The 19,103-nt window shown below is 43.0% G+C and overlaps 1 protein-coding gene across 1 annotated transcript in view; it reads left to right on the plus strand.

Annotated features, from left to right (window-relative positions):
* The first annotated feature begins 4,286 nt into the window (after positions 1–4,286).
* Positions 4,287–19,103, plus strand: part of LOC110081075 (disheveled-associated activator of morphogenesis 2) — a 114,276-nt gene continuing 99,459 nt past the window's right edge. Inside the window, exon 1 of the mRNA XM_072996830.2 lies at positions 4,287–4,364. The gene's annotated coding sequence lies outside the window, so the exon portion shown is untranslated. The remainder of the gene's footprint in view (positions 4,365–19,103) is intronic.

Below are 19,103 nucleotides of genomic sequence, written 5' to 3' on the forward strand. Positions count from 1 at the left end.
GAGCAGGCCCATTGACTCAAAGAAGATCTAATGTGCTAGGGTTAGAGTTGTACTTGGTGTACTAAAGCAGGTTGCAATTAGAGTAGACCCATTTGAATCAATTAAACTTATAGAAGCATTGACTCACCAAATCTTTATTCATTCAATGGGCCTAAAGGTTCCCCTTGACATTTAGCCCAGTCGTGTCCACCTCTAAGGCGCAGTGCTCATCTCCGTTTCCAAGCCATAGAGCCAGCGTTTGTCCATAGACAGTTTCCGTGGTCACGTGGCCAGCACAACTAGACACAGAACGCTGTTACCTTCCCACCAAGGTGGTACTTATTTATTTACTCGCATTTGCATGCTTTCGAACTGCTAGATTAGCAGGAGCTGGGACAAGCGACGAGAGCTCACTCTGTTGTGTGTTTTCGATCTTATGACTGCTGGCCTTCTGACCTTGCAGCACAGAGGCTTCTGCGGTTTAACCCACAGCACCACCACGTCAATGGGCCTACGGTAGTGCAATTTAATATGCTAAGCAACAGGATTTGGGCCAATGGAACATACAGAGGAACTGACTTGCTAAACACCCGATTCAATAAGTCTACTCTAATGTGACTCACTAAGCTAAGCAACAGGACTTCAACCACTGAAGGAGAGTATTGATTCCAATCATAGCAGCCAGGAAACATCAAAACAGTTTAAAAGGCCAATTTGTGGAGTTGACAGGTCAGAATCATAATCATTCCCAAAGATTTTTGGGTCAAAACCTGGGATCAGGGTACAGTGCCTTGTGATGTCACGGTCTTAGTGATGTCTTGGGATGGGTCCCTGTGATATCACAGAGATTGGGAGGGATGGGTTGTCATTGGCCCCAGTTAAGTATCAAGCACAATATCCATTCAAACGCATTCATGCTGAGCCAGAGAGCCCTGGTGTTAGCAGGAATGAGGGAGAAAGAACATCCAGACAACCCCTAAATAAATAAATATCAACATTTTCACTTAACCAACACTGGTCAACTGAGATTTCTCTCCCTAACCAAAGGCCCTGAGAAACCCAGTTATTCTTTGGAACTCCAGTTGCTGGCCCGAGACCAACCCAACCCAGTTTGAAGGAACTTTTTTCATACCCTTCTTATGAACGCTAAGTTTGACTCAATTGGAAGGCTCTGAGGCTTAGCTAAACCTAGTTCAGGCTTCCTGTTCCAATCCCAGGAAGGTCTCTCAAGAATCTCAGCAGTGATTTTCAGAAATGGAAATACATTCTCTGAGCTCCTTGGTGCCAGGACAAGTTTTTCAGATTAAAGTGTTCTGTTCTTTGAAGAAGTGAGTCAACACTGGTTGCCTGGGAAGAGGACTGTATCCTGTTAACACTAGTGTGTGGGCCAGAACGATGAGACTAACTGCGCCTGCTGAATCTCCCTGGTAGAGAAGGGCATGAATTTAGTTTGACTCATCCAGTTTGGATAAGCTTTAAGAGGACAAAAAAGTATTTCAGTATGAGCACAATAGGAAGAATGTGATGTTAAATAAAAAGGGTACAGGTAAGGATGCAAAGCCCTCAGATTTATCTATCCTACCTAGGGCCCAGGGCAGCATACCTAGTCACACAGGCCTTTGGTCCTTGTGTCTCCCTGATCTAGTCCAAAGCCCCGGGCAGAGCAGGTTCTGCAATGCAAGAAGCAACCACTTGGCACCCTCTGTTTAAATATCTTCAGTGAAGGCGAGTTGACCACCTCCCAATAAGGTCTGTTCTACTGCCAAACAGCTCCCATGACTAGGAATTCAGTCCTTATTTTTAGCTGAAACTAAAACAAAGAAGTAGGCATCCTTCAATCTCAAGAGATTATGGTCTGAATAGAGGTCTTGGAACAGCGTCTAGTGTCGCTGAGAAGGCTAATTCGAGTGTGACCATCCCTTCCACCAAAACCAAAACACATTGGTACTAATAAACTCATTGTTCTTTTCTTGTGCAATTACCATCAGGCTGGATCATGCCCCATCGTGCTAAAGCAAGATATTATATACACAGAGATCTGTAGCTGGAAGGAACTAGAGATAGGATTTTCAGGGTTGGGTTTTTTAATGATAAACCACATACTTCTCCATTTTGGGAGTTCAACCTGACTTACAAAAACCTAAGTGTGGCTCACTTGGGGAAGAGGCCCCAACTGGAAGACTTTGAGGCCTTGCCAGGCTGAGTTTCCATTTCAGAAAGAAAGCTCCTAGTACGAGCAGTGGGATTGGAACAAGAAGCATGAACTAGGCCTAGCTAAGCCTCAGTGACTTCCAGCGGGGTCTCCGCCTCCCCCCCCCCCAGGAGAGCTGTAAGGCGTCTATCAGGTAGAAGGCTCGGAAAGGAGAATAATGAAATTTCTAGTCCAAAACACCCCACAACCCCAAGGGTCATCAACACTAATCAGAAAGTTCTTCTTAATGTTCAGTTGAAATCTTCTTCTTTGTGCCCGGATACCATTTTATTCCATTGAAAATCATGCAAAATAACTAGACCTTGCTTTTAATTAGCGGCCCCTAAAGATGTGAGAACCAGTTAGATTCAGTGCATTGTACTCTGGACTCTGGGGCAGCAACAATGGAGAACATCCATTCCTTGGGACACAAGGAACATATACTGTATGTACTGTACAACTGATTTCTAGATTCTCCGTGGTGATTCCCCACAAATCACTCATGGGAACCCAAGAGCAATGAAGTTATTAAACCCAGATAGGAACACCATTTGTATGTTTTGTTTCTTCATCATATCTTTATTCTGTCTTTCCTCCAGGAAGCTCAAGCATTTCCTCTTCGTTGCTTTACCTCACAACAACACTGTGAGGTAGGTGAGACTGAGAGAGAGAAAGGGTCCCAAAGTGCGTCTCATGCCTCAAGGATAGGGTTGCCAGATACATGGGTACCAAAAGGAGGACATAGAAAGACAAAAAAAGAGGACAGAGGAGGACGTATCGAATGTTTCATTTCAACTGCTCCAGATTAAACCCGCAATCAATACAATTTTATTACAATAGCTGCCAGTAAATGTTTCTTAGTGAACCGCTCCAGATTAAACCCGCAATCAATACAATTTTATTACAATAGCTGCCAGTAAATGTTTCTTAGTGAACCGCTCCAGATTAAACCTGCAGCCAATACAATTTTATTACATTACCTGCCAGTAAATGTCTCTTAGTGAACCAACCAAGAAACAGTCATGTTAAAAAATAAAAATAAATTCAATGGAGGCTTTTTTTCAAAATACCAAAAAACATTATTTAAACAACCAATTGTACCCGAACCCACCCTGGCCCGGCTGCGGGATCCCCCAGCCGCTCGCACTCTGCACAGGCTCAGAAGCAACCTTGCTAATCCAGATGCCCAAACAAGGCTCTGGTGCAGGCAGGGGAAAAGCCGAATGAGGCAGCCTCCCCTCCCCCCCGAGGGTCATAAGTTCAAGGCTGGGAAGTGTGGGAGTTGGAGTCCCCGAAAGGGACTTTGAACACGCACAGTCCGGGCGCTCGCCTTCCCATCAATGTGCTTGGGCGCTGCTTGCTCCTGCCTGGCTCGGCGGGTGGCGCTCTGCTCGCGCTGCCTTTCTGGGTTCCACATGGGCTGGGCAGCAGCCACGGTGGTGGTGGGAGGGGGCAAGGGCTGCACTCTAGCATCAATGACAGGTAAAGGGGGGTGGGCAGGCAGATGGGGGCGGGGAAAGACAGGGGGAGAGGGTCCTTCCACCTCTCCCCCTCACTTCCAAGTTTATAACATAAAATATACAAAAGCCTGACATTTTAAAGGTTTTTATCTTTGCCTGCCGGATGGAGGACACTAGGCTAAAAAGGAGGACATGTCCTCCTTTTGCTGGACATCTGACAACCCTTCTCAAGGGGGACTAGAACCAAAATATCCCAAGTTCCATCCAATACTGTAATCTCAATGATAGTTGGGAGGTTCTGGGAGATGTAATGTTTTAAAAATCATTCTAAGCTCTGCTCAGATAGGTGGCTCAGTATGTTGGGTACCTGGCTGTGGAGCCAGAGACTAGCGATTCCTCCCAAGAGAACAGCCAGCCTGTGTAGCCTTGGGCAAGCTACACATTCCCAGGGTGCTCCCATAAAAAGAGAACAATATGTTGGAGGTTTGCAACCTCACATGCTGCCCCTAGTAGGCATGGCTGAGAGGGACCATTCTGGGCTGGGATGCCTGTCAACCATTAACAGCACTAACCAATAGTTTCTTCCCTGCTTTGGATTCAAAGGGAACTCTGCATTTTCCTCTTTTTTTCCCTGCTGGAGTCCAGTCAGTCTGTTCAAAGCAGTCAGTGAGTCTGTTGAGGCCTGTAGCTGAGGTAGACATATTTTGTCAGTTTGCTGTTTGATCTCTTCAACTGTAAGTAAAAAAAATTGGTTTTTATTCTTTCTACTATCAATATCTTAGAGTGAGTTATTGTGACTGTAAGTGGTGATTAATTAGAGAAAAGGGGTGGACTACTCTGGGGAACTTGAAGCTAATTCTGCTCTATGAATTCCCACATTTCTGCTGCGTAGCTGAAGGAATTTAACCAAAATTCAAAACTCTGCAACATGATACCCCACTTCTGATTATTCTATACCTGGAAACGGTATAGAGTAGTCACAACTGGCTATATAACATATCATCATCATAATCACAAAGCAATGCTGATCCTTTCTAGTGTTTTTAACAGACACTGCATGCCTGCTTTCTCCAAGCTTCCAAAAATGCTTATCTCACAGGAGAGTTCCTGCCCATCTCTCACAAAATTATGTTTTACTACTAGAAAGTTTATTTGTAGATGTTTTCAAATTGCAAGACTCATTGATGATTATAATGAATGCTCAATTGTATTTGTATATGCATCAAGACCACTTCTGTTGATTTAGCACTTGCTAATCATCATGAGTGGCTTTTCAATAGAATCACCTTGGAGTTTGGAGCAAGGTGATGATTTGCTTTAAATAGGCATCATTCTGTAGCTGTTGATGAAACACTTTACTTCAGAGGAAAGCCTGCTTGTTTATATGTGGAGCCACAGATTTCTTGTTGAGGACTGCTGCTGTGTTTAACAGCCTCAGTGACTTACGATTTTACAACTTGGTCCTAATTATGTTCTTTCAGGAACAAGCCCCACTGTTTCAGTGGGAGCCCTGTTTGAGCTTTGAATTAACTCAGAATCTTGAACTGAATGGGTCTGATCCAGAACAGGCCGTATGATTGACTCTGAATGGGCAGATATGAGTCTGAAGTACAGATGTACCTATGTGGCAATCTATATGAAAAAAAAATTACACCAGAAATGGTTAGATGCGCTGTTCTGGTTTTGCAAGATGGACATTCTTGTGTGCAGAGGGGCCACCTTGTCACCTATTTTTAAAAGTCATCACTCCTGAAGGCTTTCAAATGCTAGTGAGTTCTCTCATGAGCTAGGAGAGGCTGGAGATGGGTGCTTTGGACTTTATAGCCACCATACATACAAAACTCAAATCTTCCCCCCCCCAAGTGCTGCCTGACCTGAGAGACATACACACCCTGGACATTTATATATAAAGCCATATAAAGGGTTATATAGCCATTCTAAGAACCATCTGACTTAAAAGTATTCTATGTGAACTTGTTTTGTTTCCCATTGTCTATTTACCCCCTTGTCTCATTCTTTTTCAGACTGTAAAGTTGAGACAAGCCCTCTCCTGTTTTTCCTCCCCTAAAAGCGACGCTGGAAGCATTTCCTCCTAAAAAGTGGGGTTTAATGGATTTCAGTACGTAAATACATGTCTATACTTCCTAAGATTTCCCAGCATCTCATCCCAATGTTTTGCCATGCATTGGAATGACTAAGAAAGATTATAATTAAAGGATTTCCCTTACGTAGGTGAAAGCACCTTAAAAAATGGGCAGCACTGTTCAGGGTATCAAATAAATGCAAAGAGAGACAGAACAGAAGCTATCTTTCCCCTATTCTGTCTGCCAACTCATCCCTCCACCACACAAGCCAACATAAAGATAACAGAGTTGACTTTGGTGCCATCTGCTGGTTTTGAGAAAGGTTACTTTAAAAAATAGTTAATTATTTTACTTACTATAAATGTATGAAAAATGACCCTTTGACATTATTCATGTTGAAAAAATAGCTTGTTGTATGACTCAGTGTGCAACTGAATATGTCTCTGATTATCTAAAGGGCCTTATCTCCTCACATGAACCTTTTAGGCTTTTAAGATCTTCAGATGAAGCCCTCTCCTTGGTTCCACTGCCATCAAAGGTACACTTGATGGGAACATGACAGAGGGCCATCTCTGTGGCAGCTCCCAGTCTCTTGGAATGCTCTTCCTCTGGAGACTAGATTGATCCCCTCCCCTTTATACTTCTGCTGAAAGCTGGGGACCCACTTCTTCAGACAGACTTTTAATACTTGAGCCCTCATATGAGTTGCTTTTAAGCCAAGTAAGATTGTTTTAAGTTTTAACTTTTTAAATCACTTAATGTATTTTTAATTATTATAATTTAATTGCTTTTTGATTGTACAATTATGTTTGTAACTGCCACTGAAAGTTATGCCATTTGTATAGCTAGCTGCACAAGAGTATTTTGGCCACTATGTCTAGGATTCCACTATTTATTGACTATTTTTTGGAAAAGATGTAGTTTTTTTTTGTCAACGGTGAGAAGCTTCCTCCCACATGTTCAGAAACAAGTGGTCCATAGTACTGTATTTAAAAACAGATGCCAGCTGTACAAGGAGAATGTCATAGTGCTGAAGTCCACATGTCCATGAAAAACAGTATACAAAACAAATGTTGGAGGACACTGTGGTATGAAAGTACATGACCAAAAAAAAAAAAAAAAAAAACAATGGTAGAAAATGAGATAAGAAGAACATCATTTGGATGTTAGGGACTTCTGCTGAACCCAACGAGCTGTGCATTGCTATTAGACTCTAGTTTAGATACACAATACTGAATAATGAAAGAAGGGTAAATTACAGGAGTCCAGATCCCAGGCAATACCTGCAGCTCTTTGAACTAGTAGGGCTAAATTGGTGGGGGCGGCAGGATAATCTCATAGGGCAGAAACACCTTTGTGCCAGGATGTATCAGACTGTGAGCCTATTCACATGCCCTGTTTACTGGCTGGATAGCTCAGTAGATTAGGTATCTGGCTGTAGAGCCAGAGGCTGGGGGAGCAATTTCTCACTATGTCTCCTGGGAGAAGAGCCAACCCGTATGGCCTTGGGCAAGCTGTACAGCCCCAGGGCACCCCCCCTGAAGAAGAGAATAACTACTTCTGCATGTTCTCTACCTGGAAAATGAAAAGGGTTGCCACAAGTCAGAACTGACTTGACAAGTATTATTAGCTATATCTACTCCTGCTTAAGAGAGAGTTCTGTACCCCTTTGATTCAGATTAGTTTAATGGATCCACATAACATTACTGCTAAATCGAATCAATAACTCCCTCTTCCCCTCTGTGTCTGTTATTTTGCCTTGCCTGACAAATAAGCTTCTGTTTTTTTTTGTTTTTGCATCCAGGAAAGAGAAAAGACTGGAAGGAAGGGAAGGGATGATGTCAAAGTAATAATAATTAAAATAGTAGGCATCCTTCAGTCTTGAAAGACTGTGGTAACATGCTCTGAATAGAGGTCTTGGAACAGCGTCTAGTGTGGCTGAAGAGGCCAGTTTGAGAGTGACAATCTCTTCCACACTGAAGACAAATACAATCTGTCCCCTGTCCAGCTCCCTGATTTTGCTGCTATCGGGACTGCCTCTTTTCCTCGGCCTGCTGGATAAGGGTCTCTTCAAATTGGGAGAGGCCATGATGCATCACCTGCCTCCAGGATGAACACTCAGATGTCAAGGTTTCTCATCTGTTGAGGTCCATTCCTAAGGCTTTCAGATCCTGCTTGCAGATATTCTTGTATCGCAGCTGTGGTCTCACTCTGGGGCGCTTTCCCTGCACTAATTCTCCATACAGGAGATCGTTTGGAATCTGATCGTCAGCCATTCTAGTAGTAGTAGTAGTAGTAGTAGTAGTAGTAGTAGTAGTAGTAGTAGTAGTAGTAGTAGTAGTAGTAGTAGTAATAGTAATAGTAATAGTAATAGTAATAGTAATAGTAATAGTAATAGTAATAGTAACAACAACAACAACAACAACAACAACAACAACAACAACAATAGGGGAAAGGCTAATTTAGATAGAGAGTGCCTATAAATTTAATAACTGATGTGCTTTTAACAGCGATTTTAAATTTCAGAAGCTGGAACTTGCTATATCACAAAGTTAAAAGGTAAGGAAAGAATGGCTTTGTGAAAAACTTATTTCTGTAAAACTTTTAAAATATTTCCCGAAATTTATAGGGTAAATACTGAAATCCTAGAAACATGCACAACAGCCAGTTCCACAAAGCTCAGTGCAGCTTACTTGTAAGCATGGTTATGATTAGGACTTTAGAATTACTGCCTTCTTAGAACTATTCTTCCTTTTTGTGAGTGAGTTATTTTTTAACCATTGAACTGTACAGGATGCCATGAGCACTAGATGGCTCTGTTGGCTTTCTGTATTCGTTCTCGCACTTCCTGCCAAAAGTTCTACATTTTACAACATCTTCAAACATTTAAATAATTAACTGCCAGCTTCTTTCCATGTCCATATTTTTTTTACTGTATCACACAAGAAAATTTCTTCCATGCAGGAGCAATGTATTTTTTTCCTTGCTTAAAAATGTGACCCAAACCACATTCCAGTCATGAAAAAAAATGCTCCTTGTGTCCATATTCTTAATCAAGGGTGGAGAAGCAATTAGTCTTCCAGATATTTTGGTCTACAACGTCCATCAGTCACAATCACCATGGCCAATGATAAGGCTTGAGGTCATCTAAGGAGTCAGAATCCCAGAATAATTGAGTCAGAAGAAGCCTATAAGGCCACTGAGTCCAATCCCCTGCTCAATGCAGGAATCCAAATCCAAGCAGATCTGACAGATGGTTGTCCAGTTTTCTCCTGAATGCCTCCAGCATTGGAGCACTCACCACCTCCTGAGGTAATTGGTCATACTGCTCTAACAGTTAAGACATTTTTCCTGATGTTCAGCCTAAATCTGGCTTCCTGTAGCTTGACATCCTATGTAATGTAATTAAATGAAATACTAACTATTGGGTGGATCCAATCTTTTGGACTACAGCTCCCAGAGTCCACTTCAACATACCTAGAGGATAGGAGCTTCGTGGTTCACTGGTTAAACTGTAGTACTGCAGCCAAAACTCTGATCATGACCCAGGTTTAATACCTGGTAGCCAATTCAAGGTTCACTCAGTCTTCCCTACTTCTGAGGTCACTAAATTGAGCTACAATATGTAGCCTGCATAATTAATTGTAAACTGCCTAGAAAGTGCTTTAAGTGCTGTAGGGCAGTATATAAGCAGCACACTTTCATATGCTTGGGAGTGGGAGAGTTTGGGATTTGTCCAAAAATGGCACGTCTTCCAGTCTCTGTGTAGATCATCCTAAAAAAGCCCCACACCTTGTAATTCCTGTTCACTTCAGGCACATTGAGACAGAAATTGCCATGCTTTGCCTGAACTAAAATGACTGAAGGCTGATGAGCCATGCAGATAGATATGTATATGTTAGCTTTCTGAATTCACTAGAATATGACCTGTCTGAGACTAGGACACAGTAGTGGCAAATTAATGGTACAAGCTAGAGCAACAGAGCTGATGACCTTTAAGCCTTGAGCACAGCATCTGCCATGCTTTATAGCCTTCCAGGTACTCAGCAACTTCTTCCCCAGCATAAGGGGAATCCCTCCGACTTGCTTCATGCTCAAATATAAGCACACAGGTGCTCTTTTGGTGACACTCTGACCCAATATTTTGCTGAGGTCGTGATGCCTTTGGTGTGTTTTTGAATCTCCATGAACAGTACCATTCTGGGGAATAATAATTATTATGCGCCTTCGGATCAATTCTGACCTCTACGACTCCTTTCAGAATTTTTTAGATATACAGGACTGAGAAGCAGCTAATCATTCTGCTGGGGATGCTCTGAGACTGTGCAGCTTGCTGGCTCTTAGCACAGTGAGGAATCAAAATCCTTAACCCAGACGCCACAGCCAGGTAGCCAACTCACTGACTTATCCCGTCACCTATTCCCACGAATGCTACCAACATGAATTTGACCCAGCTCCGGGAGGCAGTGGAAGACAGGCGGGCCTGGCGCACTCTGGTCCATGGGGTCACGAAGAGTCGGACACGACCAAACAACTAAACAACAACAATTCCCATGAATGAGAAAATGCAAACAACTATGGCAGAGGGAGTTGACCCTTCACTAACAAGAAACAAGGTGGATTTGGGGAGGGGGCAGGAAAGACAGACCCTTGCAAATTAATTCTGACCTTGGCAATCTACACTCAGCCAAGAAGAACACAGGTATTTGTCCATGTTTATCCACTCAGTTCTAGCTGAGTCTAGTTCTGTACTAGCACTGTCTAGTTTAGTCTTAGCACTGAGCTGTCTAGTAAATGCAAGCTAGATTTAAAAAAAATTCTAGGATGAGAATCCCAAAGAGCTCCATGTAGGTGATTTAGCTGCCAGAGCTGCTGCCAGTGTATTTATCGTGAGCAAAAAAACAAAGGCAAAGCATGCTGCTTATATACCACCCCATGACACTTAAAGCACTCACTGGGTGGTTTACAGGTTAATTATGCAGGGTACACGTTGCCCTCCCTCCACAAGCTGGGTACTCATTTTACCGACTTTGAAAGACTGGAAGGCTGAGTGAACCTTGAGCCAGCTCGCTGGGATTGAGTCAGTTTTGTGAGCACAGTTTTGGCTGCAGTACAGCAGCTTAACCGCTCTGCCATAAGGAACAGTGATCTCACTCCCTTGCATTTCAGTGGTTGGACCGTCTGCAGAGATTCATGGGGCAGAGGGATGGAAGGATCAGTTTTCCCTCTCTTTTGGCTCCTGGAACTCTGTCTTCTCAATACCCATCCATTCAGTTTAAATTGCAGGTTGAAATGGTTTTAATCCTGTGAGTGCAGGATGGAATGGGAAGGGGCTAGTGTGGTGTGGCTCCACCCTGTGGATGACCCAGTGACTTGGTTTATTTTTACACACATTTTGCAACGTATCCATACTGACCTCATCATGCCCTTTCTAGACTCATTTGAACACCCCCAGGAACAAAAATGAGACCTGAGGTGCAGTGATTATCTGCTAGTGAATAGTCAACAAGGTTGCCAGGTCGGCATGCAATACACATTCCTTAGTAGGTATCATAATTGTGCCCCTAGTAGATGGACTAGTGTCTGTCTGGCTTGATAGATCACTCTCTGTAGGCCAAGAATATGATGTTTGGAAGTAGGCAGTGAATTTTCCAGATGTTTTTTGGACTACAAATCCCATAATTTTAAATGTTGTACGCCGCCCAGAAGCCACTGGCAATGGTGCGGCTAAAAAATATTGTAAATAATAATAAATAATAATTGTGGGCATTCCATCTGACAGACCCCTAAATGTTTCTCACCTGGAAAAAAGGCCTACATAGACCTAGGTAGGCCACAAAGCCTTTCCAACAAGGCATTTTTCCCAGGCGAGCCACATTTAGATGTCTATCGCGATCTGTCTTTGAGGTGGAACTCACAGATTAGAGAATTATGGGGTTTGTAGTCTCCCCACATTCTGAAAATCCTACACGTATTCAAAACAGCAAGCACTTCTTAGAACTGGCTTTGATAAACCTGAGCAATGTTCTAAGGCAGCAGTCCCCAAATCTTTTGGGACCGCGGACCAGTTGAACCTCTGAGGAAGGCAGGGCACCCCCCTGTGCTTGCGCAGGTGCTGTCTCTCTCGGGTGCACTCTGTATCTCACTTCCTTATGATTGGAAGTCTGTCCAATTCTCACTGCGACTGGGCAATATGGTCTGCATTTTGGGACCTGCTGTGTTGTGGTTAAAGCTGGTGAAGGAGACTGGAAGGAAAAGAGGACAGTAGGGATGTGGATAAAATCATGGTCAACCCCTTCTCTTAATGCCAAATATGACAGGCTCAGTTTGAAATGACAGACCATGGTTAATTTATTCTTCACCGGTAGAGGGTGATAGATAGATAGCTAAACAGGATTATCAATGCCCTCTTAACTGTGTCTAAGTAAGCTGTTGTTCCTATACAGATTGCTTTACTCACTCTTTATTTCCTGCTTCCTAGACGTCAATACAATTCTTGTTCTTCTTAGTAAGAAAAGACAATCGGCGTCCTCTGGAATCAGAGACAGGAATAGTTACTTTTTGGATATTACAGCTACCAGCATACCCATCAGAACATGACTCCTATCTTTCCACAAAAGATATCACGGGAACCTTTTGTGAGCAGACAAGGGACATTTCTTTTGCATTGTACCCAAATGAATGCAACAGATGAATAGGCTGAAACAACAACAAACAACAACAACAACAACCATCATCATCATCATCATCATCATCATCATCATCATCATCATCATCTTAGAACAGCAGAGCTGGAAGGGACCCTTTGCATTATCAAGTCCAGCCCTGGTCAAGGAGGCACAGTGGGGGAATCGAATTCCCAACCTCTGGCCAGATGCCTAAAGCACTGAAAAGCAGTTCTATTTTCAGCTAAGTAATAAGCTTCTTTGGCCATCTCATGAGAAGAGAAGACTCCCTGGAAAAGACCCTGATGTTGGGAAAGTGTGAAGGCAAGAGGAGAAGGGGACAACAGACGACAAGATGGTTGGACAGTGTCATCAAAGCGACCAACATGAATTTGACCCAACTCCGGGAGGCAGTGGAAGACAGGAGGGCCTGGCGTGCTCTGGTCCATGGGGTCACAAAGAGTCGGACACAGCTTAACGTCTAAACAACAATAAAATAAGCTTCTAGAATAATTAAATAACAATTCTGCTTATGTGTGATCAAGTCTGAACCAACTTACGGTCCCTGTAATAGGGCTTTCAAGGTGAGTGAGACATTTAAAGGTGTAGTTTTACCAGTTCCATCCCCCCCACCGGCCTGGGTTTTCATGGCTGAGTGAAGATTCTAATCCAGGACTGTCATTCATTCCACTACACCTTAGCAGGTATCAAAACAAAAATTACATTCTGGATAGGCTCTCCCACTTTTGGAGAGCTTATCCAGAGTTTCTAAGGTACAGCGTAATCAGCAATCGTTATCATTCCTGCCTTCTGGGTGGGAGGATGGGTGCCCGTGATACTCTCGAACTGGGCAGCATGTCTAAAGCTACACAGGCTGAAGCACAGTAGAGAATCAAACTCCCAACCTACCCTACAGAGTTATTCAGCCAGCTTTAGAATAAATACTCCTGTTTAACACCCATAAGCTCCACCCCAGCCCTGTGGACGAGCCCCCTTGACATAAATATTCCTACAAAAGAAAGGAGATCCACGCGATTGTCCAAGAGGGACACTCATCACCACTGTCACCAAAAAGATAGGGAGGTGAAGGAAGAGAGGGGACATGAGAAAAATAAAACATCCCCTGAAAATAAGCCCTAATGCATTTTTGGAGCAAAAATTCATATAAGGCCCTATCTTATTTTTGGTGATACACAGTATTCGCTCCCTGAAAATATTAAATAACAACCCCAGAAATATGTGTTTTCAAAGTTATTACCAGAATTGGCCACTAGATGGAACAAGTGACCATGCTTATTACCGATTTTTGACATCCTGAGGTGTGTGTGGAACAGACCCCCTAAAGATAGTGCGGGCCTATGGCCTAGAGTGGTCTTACAGACCAGATGGGCAGGGTACAAATCAAATCAATCAATCAATCAATCAATCAATCAATATCCATAGCGGTCTCAGATGTCATAGTGTCAGTGTCACCTGAGACCCATGAATGATGGTACTGTTTCTCTCGTGGCTGTGCTATTGTTCTCGGCTCTTCTTCCTGCCCCCCCCCCCAATTCTGAATCCTTTTTTCTTCTACAGTTCCCTTCCATTCTCTCTACTCCACTCCACTCCCTGGCTGGAAATTCAGATACAGTGCCCCCAGGGCCGTATTAACTCATAGCTGGACCCCTAGGCTTTCAGTTATTTCAGGGGCCTTCTTCACCCCAGTACAGCTGTCAGCCTGACCCTGGTCAATTGATGAGCCCCTAAGTCCCTGCAGGGTCCCTGGGCTTCAGTCTAGTCCAGTGGTTCTTAACGTGGGCGATAATGCCCCCCAGTGGGCGATTTCATTTTTCAGGGGGGCGGTAGAACGAAAAGGGGCGGCGTGGGGGCGCTGGAGCAGAAGGGGGTGGTAGGGGGGCGCTGGAGCAAGCCAAACCTGTGAAGATGGCTGCAGCCTTTTTACAGTGTGCATGAATATATATTTTCCTCCAATTTTAATTTAGTTTCAGACTTTTTGTCTTGAAATTTTTAGTTCCTGGATTTGTTTTTATGCCCTTTTTATATTTCTTTTTGCATCTTAAAATTCACTTGCAACTAAATCATTAAATGTTACTTTTTGGGGGGCATTTCATTTTCTTGGAATTTAATTTTGTTTTCAGGGGTCATTGGATTTAACTGTCGTAAATAAATAAATAAATAAATAAATAGATAGATAGATAGATAGATAGATAGATAGATAGATAGATAGATAGATAGATAGATAGATAGATAGATAGATAGATAGATAGATAGATAGATAAATCATCACCGCGGGGAGGGGGGCGATGATAACTTCCTCAATGGCTCAAGGGGGCGTTTCTTTCAAAAAGGTTAAGAAGCACTGGTCTAGTCAACCTTACGAATAATAGCCGCCCCCCCTCCATAATTCACACGTCAGCTCTCTTGCATAATCCTAGCAGCAGTCCTACCACAATGAAACTGACAGCCAGGTTGACCCTGACACCAGGGACTGGGAAACATTTATTGGTCACAAGCATCTAGAATGCTGAAATGGGCAGCTTCTTAGACACCAAGGATTTTCAGGACGTGACATTTTTCCGGGGACCCTTGAGGTGGTCATAAAGAACCGCCAAGTCAAATCAAAGGAAATGCTGTTTGATTATCCCTCATTGCTGGTGAATGAAGCTTCTTTAGCAAAAGGAATTGAGGAAAATCTGATGCTTATTTTATGGCTAAAAAAGATTGGCATTCGTGCAAAGGTGACTGAAGATTTTTAAAAAGTTACTAACTCTGAAACTTGCCCAGCAAAAGAGAGAGCTGGGCTGAAACAAGTGTACACGTACAGTGCTTATTTTCTCTGTTTACTGATCTGTATGTGAGCAATGAGGAGAAGAGATGGGGGTATTCGGATATGAATACTCCCACACAGCTGGACATAACAAGGGTCTGGTCCCTTATAGACCAGATGGCCGGGGTACAAATCAAATCAAATCAATCATGCATCCACTGCTGCTGCTGGCTCTGCCCTCCCTTCCAATCGTTCTGGAGCTCACAATCGACTAGCCACTCCTGGCACAAGGAGGCAAGACGAGTCTCCCTGCCAGGCTGACAAGTGGATAGCCGACCACGAACTCTGGAGTGATTGGAAGAGAGAGAGGAGCCGGTGGCACCAGCACACACATGAGTGGTCGGTCCGGCCCCAGCGGGTCGGACTCTCATTACATCCAGTTGTGCGGGTATTCGTATACGGATATGAATACTCTCCATCTCTAAATTGAGAAGCATTAATATCTATATTGCTTGCAGTACTGTACCTTGTTTGCCTCTCTAAACCCTGATTGTCCTCCATTATATAGAGAAGTGGCTGTGCTAGCTGGGAGACTGTAGGAATTGTAACCATCTCCCAAATGTTGTTGTTGTTTAGTCATTTAGTCGTGTCCGACTCTTTGTGACCCCATGGACTAGAGCACGCCAGGCCCTCCTATCTTCCACTGCCTCCCAGAGTTGGGTCAGATTCATGTTGGTCGCTTCGATGACACTATCCATCCATCTCATCCTCTGTCATCCCCTTCTCTTCTTGCTCTCACACTTTCCCAACATCAGGGTCTTTTCCAGGGAGTCTTCTCTTCTCATGAGATGGCCAAAGTATTGGAGCCTCAGCCTCAGGATCTGTCCTTCCAATCTCCCAAATAACCCCCCCCCCCTTATATTGTGGTGAGAATTCTATTGGTACTTCATGTATCCATAAGTGAAATTGCATTAAGCTACAGCAGCAATTAACAAAACACCAATTGTATTCTGGTTGTGTACCTATTACAGGACCAGGTGCATGACCAGGAATGCAACCCTCACCTCATTAACAAGAAGCTATTTGTGCTGTGGTTTACACTATTTCACTTGCATGTGTGTAAATCAGCCTCACCAGTGAATAATGATCAGCTCAATATGTGATGCAGAAACAACCAATCAAAAAACACAACATACAAGGCAGCACGGTAGAAGGCATGTACAGTGCTGTAAGGATTATCATTTCAGGGATAGATAATAGCATAGCGACTAATCATTGAAGAGTCAATTCTCCAATGTTTAATCAAATGAATTTTCTCCAAGTTTTCTTGGCAGGAAATCTTCAATCAAATCTGAGTAATCCAAACCTCACCCAATTTTGTGTTCAGCTGAAATCAGAGCTAATGCTACAAGGGATTTGTGTGAGTCAAAAAAGCACAAATAAGTTTTAATCAATTTCAGAGTTAAAAAATGACCTCTCATCAGACACTTACAGGTACTACATATAATTCGGGATAAATATCTTGAATATTGCGGTTAGAGATAAACTGAATGGCTGCCAAACTGATACATTCTTCTGAAGATTGATTAGATAATCTCTTTTTTTTTAAAAAAAATAAAATCCTTCCACTTCAAGTCAGTAGCTCTATTGCATGAATTCCCCTGCCCCCAGCTGTAAATATAAAAGTTGCTGGAAATGTGTTTGCTGGATGAAAGGAGGGTAATTGACCATGACTAGAGATGGATTTGAACCAAAAGACAAACCAGGAAGTTGATGGATAATCGTTGGTTTGTTGGTTCAGGTCAGTTTAGGTTTGTCCAAACAAGAGAACCCGGACTTTCCCAAACCATGAACTTTTAAAGTGATTTCTGAACTTCCTCGTTTGTTTTCCTATCCCCCACAGTCCCCTTTCCCTCTGCTCCCCCCCCCCGTTGTCTCCCTAACTTTTGTTGCTGCTTCTGCCTCCCCCTTCTCCCTCACTGCCAACATCTTGAGAGGCAAATAAAAAAATAAAATTTAGGTAGCCCAGTGGCTGAGTCCATCTCTCAGCTGAGGCAGCGGAGCTATGGATTTCTTTTCTTTTTTAGAAAGAAAAGAAATTAATTAACTTCTTTTTAATTAATTTCTTTTAAAAAATTAATTTAGATGCCTCTCAGCCAGCTGCCTTTGTGCATGTGCCCGTCTTTCAACTGAAGCAAGCTCAGCTGAGACAGGCAGGGTTTTGCCTCTTTTTTTTAAAAAAAATATTTTTTGCCTCTTAATTTTTTTTTAAATTCATAGCATCATAGAATCATAGAAAACTGAAGTTGGAAGGGGCCTACAAGGCCATCAAGTTCAACCTCCTGTTCAAAGCAGGAATACAATCAAAGCATATCTGCCAGGTGATTATCTACGTTTTTCTTGAATGCCTCCAGTATTCGAGCACTCATCACCTCTTGAGGTAACTGGTTCCACTGTCATACTGCTCTAGGTCATACGGACTTGTACTGAGTCAGCAGCAAGCGCCTAATTAAGGTCATGACCTTCAACAACTTCCCAATGATGCCACTCATTTAAGAAACTACTGCAGCACCTCAGCCCCAAATTTTCTGCACTCTGAAAAGTGCCTCCAGCGTTGGAGCAGTCACCAACTCCCAAGGTAACAGTGGTTCCACTGTTGTACTGCTCTAACAGTAAGGAAATTTTTCCTGATATTCAACTGAAATCTGACTTCCTTTAACTTGAGCCCATTGTTGAGTGTCCTGGACTCTAGGATGATCGAGAACAGATCTTTCCCCTTCTCTGTATGACAGCCTTTCAGATATTTGAAAAGTGCTATCATATTACCCCTCAGTCTTCTTTTCTCAAGGCTAAACACGCCCAGTTCTTTCAAGCAGCATAAGGTTTGGTTTCCAGTCCCCCTGATCATACTTGTCACATCACACTGTTGGCTCATATTTAGCTTGTGATCTACAACAATTCCAAGATCCTTCTTGATCATAATTTTGCTGAGCCAGGTATCCCTCATCTTGTAACTGTGCAATTGGTTTCTTTTTCCAAGTTGCAGTACTTTACACTTATCCCTGTTGAATTTCATTCTGTTGCTTTCGGCCCAGTGTTCCATCCTATCAAGGTCATTTTGAATTTTGTTTCTCTCTTCTAGGGTATTAGCTGTTCCACCCAGTTTCGTATCATTTGCAAATTTTACAAGAATTCCCTGCACTCCTTCATCCAAGTCATTAATAAAAATATTGAAGAGCACCAGGCCCAGGACTGAGGCTTGGGGTACCCCACTTGTTACTTCCTCCGGTTAGAGAAGGATTCATTAATCATCACCCTATGAATACGATTCTGTAGCTAATTGCGTATCCACCTGAGATCTATCTAGCCGACAAATAGTTAGCTTGCTAATCAAGGTATCATGGGGCACTTTGTCAAAAGCTTTGTTGAAGTCAAGATACACTACATCTACAGCATTCCCTCTGTCTATCAGGGAGGTTACCTAATCGAAAAATGAGATCAAATTAGTTTGGCAGGATTTGTTCTTGACAAATCCACATTGGGATCTAGATATTATTGCATTATTTTCTAGGTGCTTGCACAATGACCGCTTTATGATCTATTCCAGAATTTTGCCTGGGATCGATGTCAGGTTGACTGGCCTGTAGTTCCCAGGTCCCTCTTTTTTGACCTTTTTGAAGATAGAGACAACATTGGTCCTCCTCCAATCCTCTGGCATCTCACCCGTTTCCCATGATTTCAAGAAAATAATGGATAGAGGTTCTGAGAGTTCTTCAGCCAGTTCCTTCAGTACTCTCAGATGCAGTTCATCTAGCCCTGGAGATCTGAACTCGTTCAAGGTGGTAAGGTATTCCTTGACTACTGTATTTGTTTATCTATCTCCAACTGTAATCCTGCCCCCTCCACTTGCACTTCCAATTTGTTTGGAAGTTCATAGTGTGCCTTATGGGAAAA

Source organism: Pogona vitticeps, chromosome 4 (genome assembly GCF_051106095.1).
Source record: "Pogona vitticeps strain Pit_001003342236 chromosome 4, PviZW2.1, whole genome shotgun sequence".
NCBI lineage: Eukaryota > Metazoa > Chordata > Lepidosauria > Squamata > Agamidae > Pogona > Pogona vitticeps.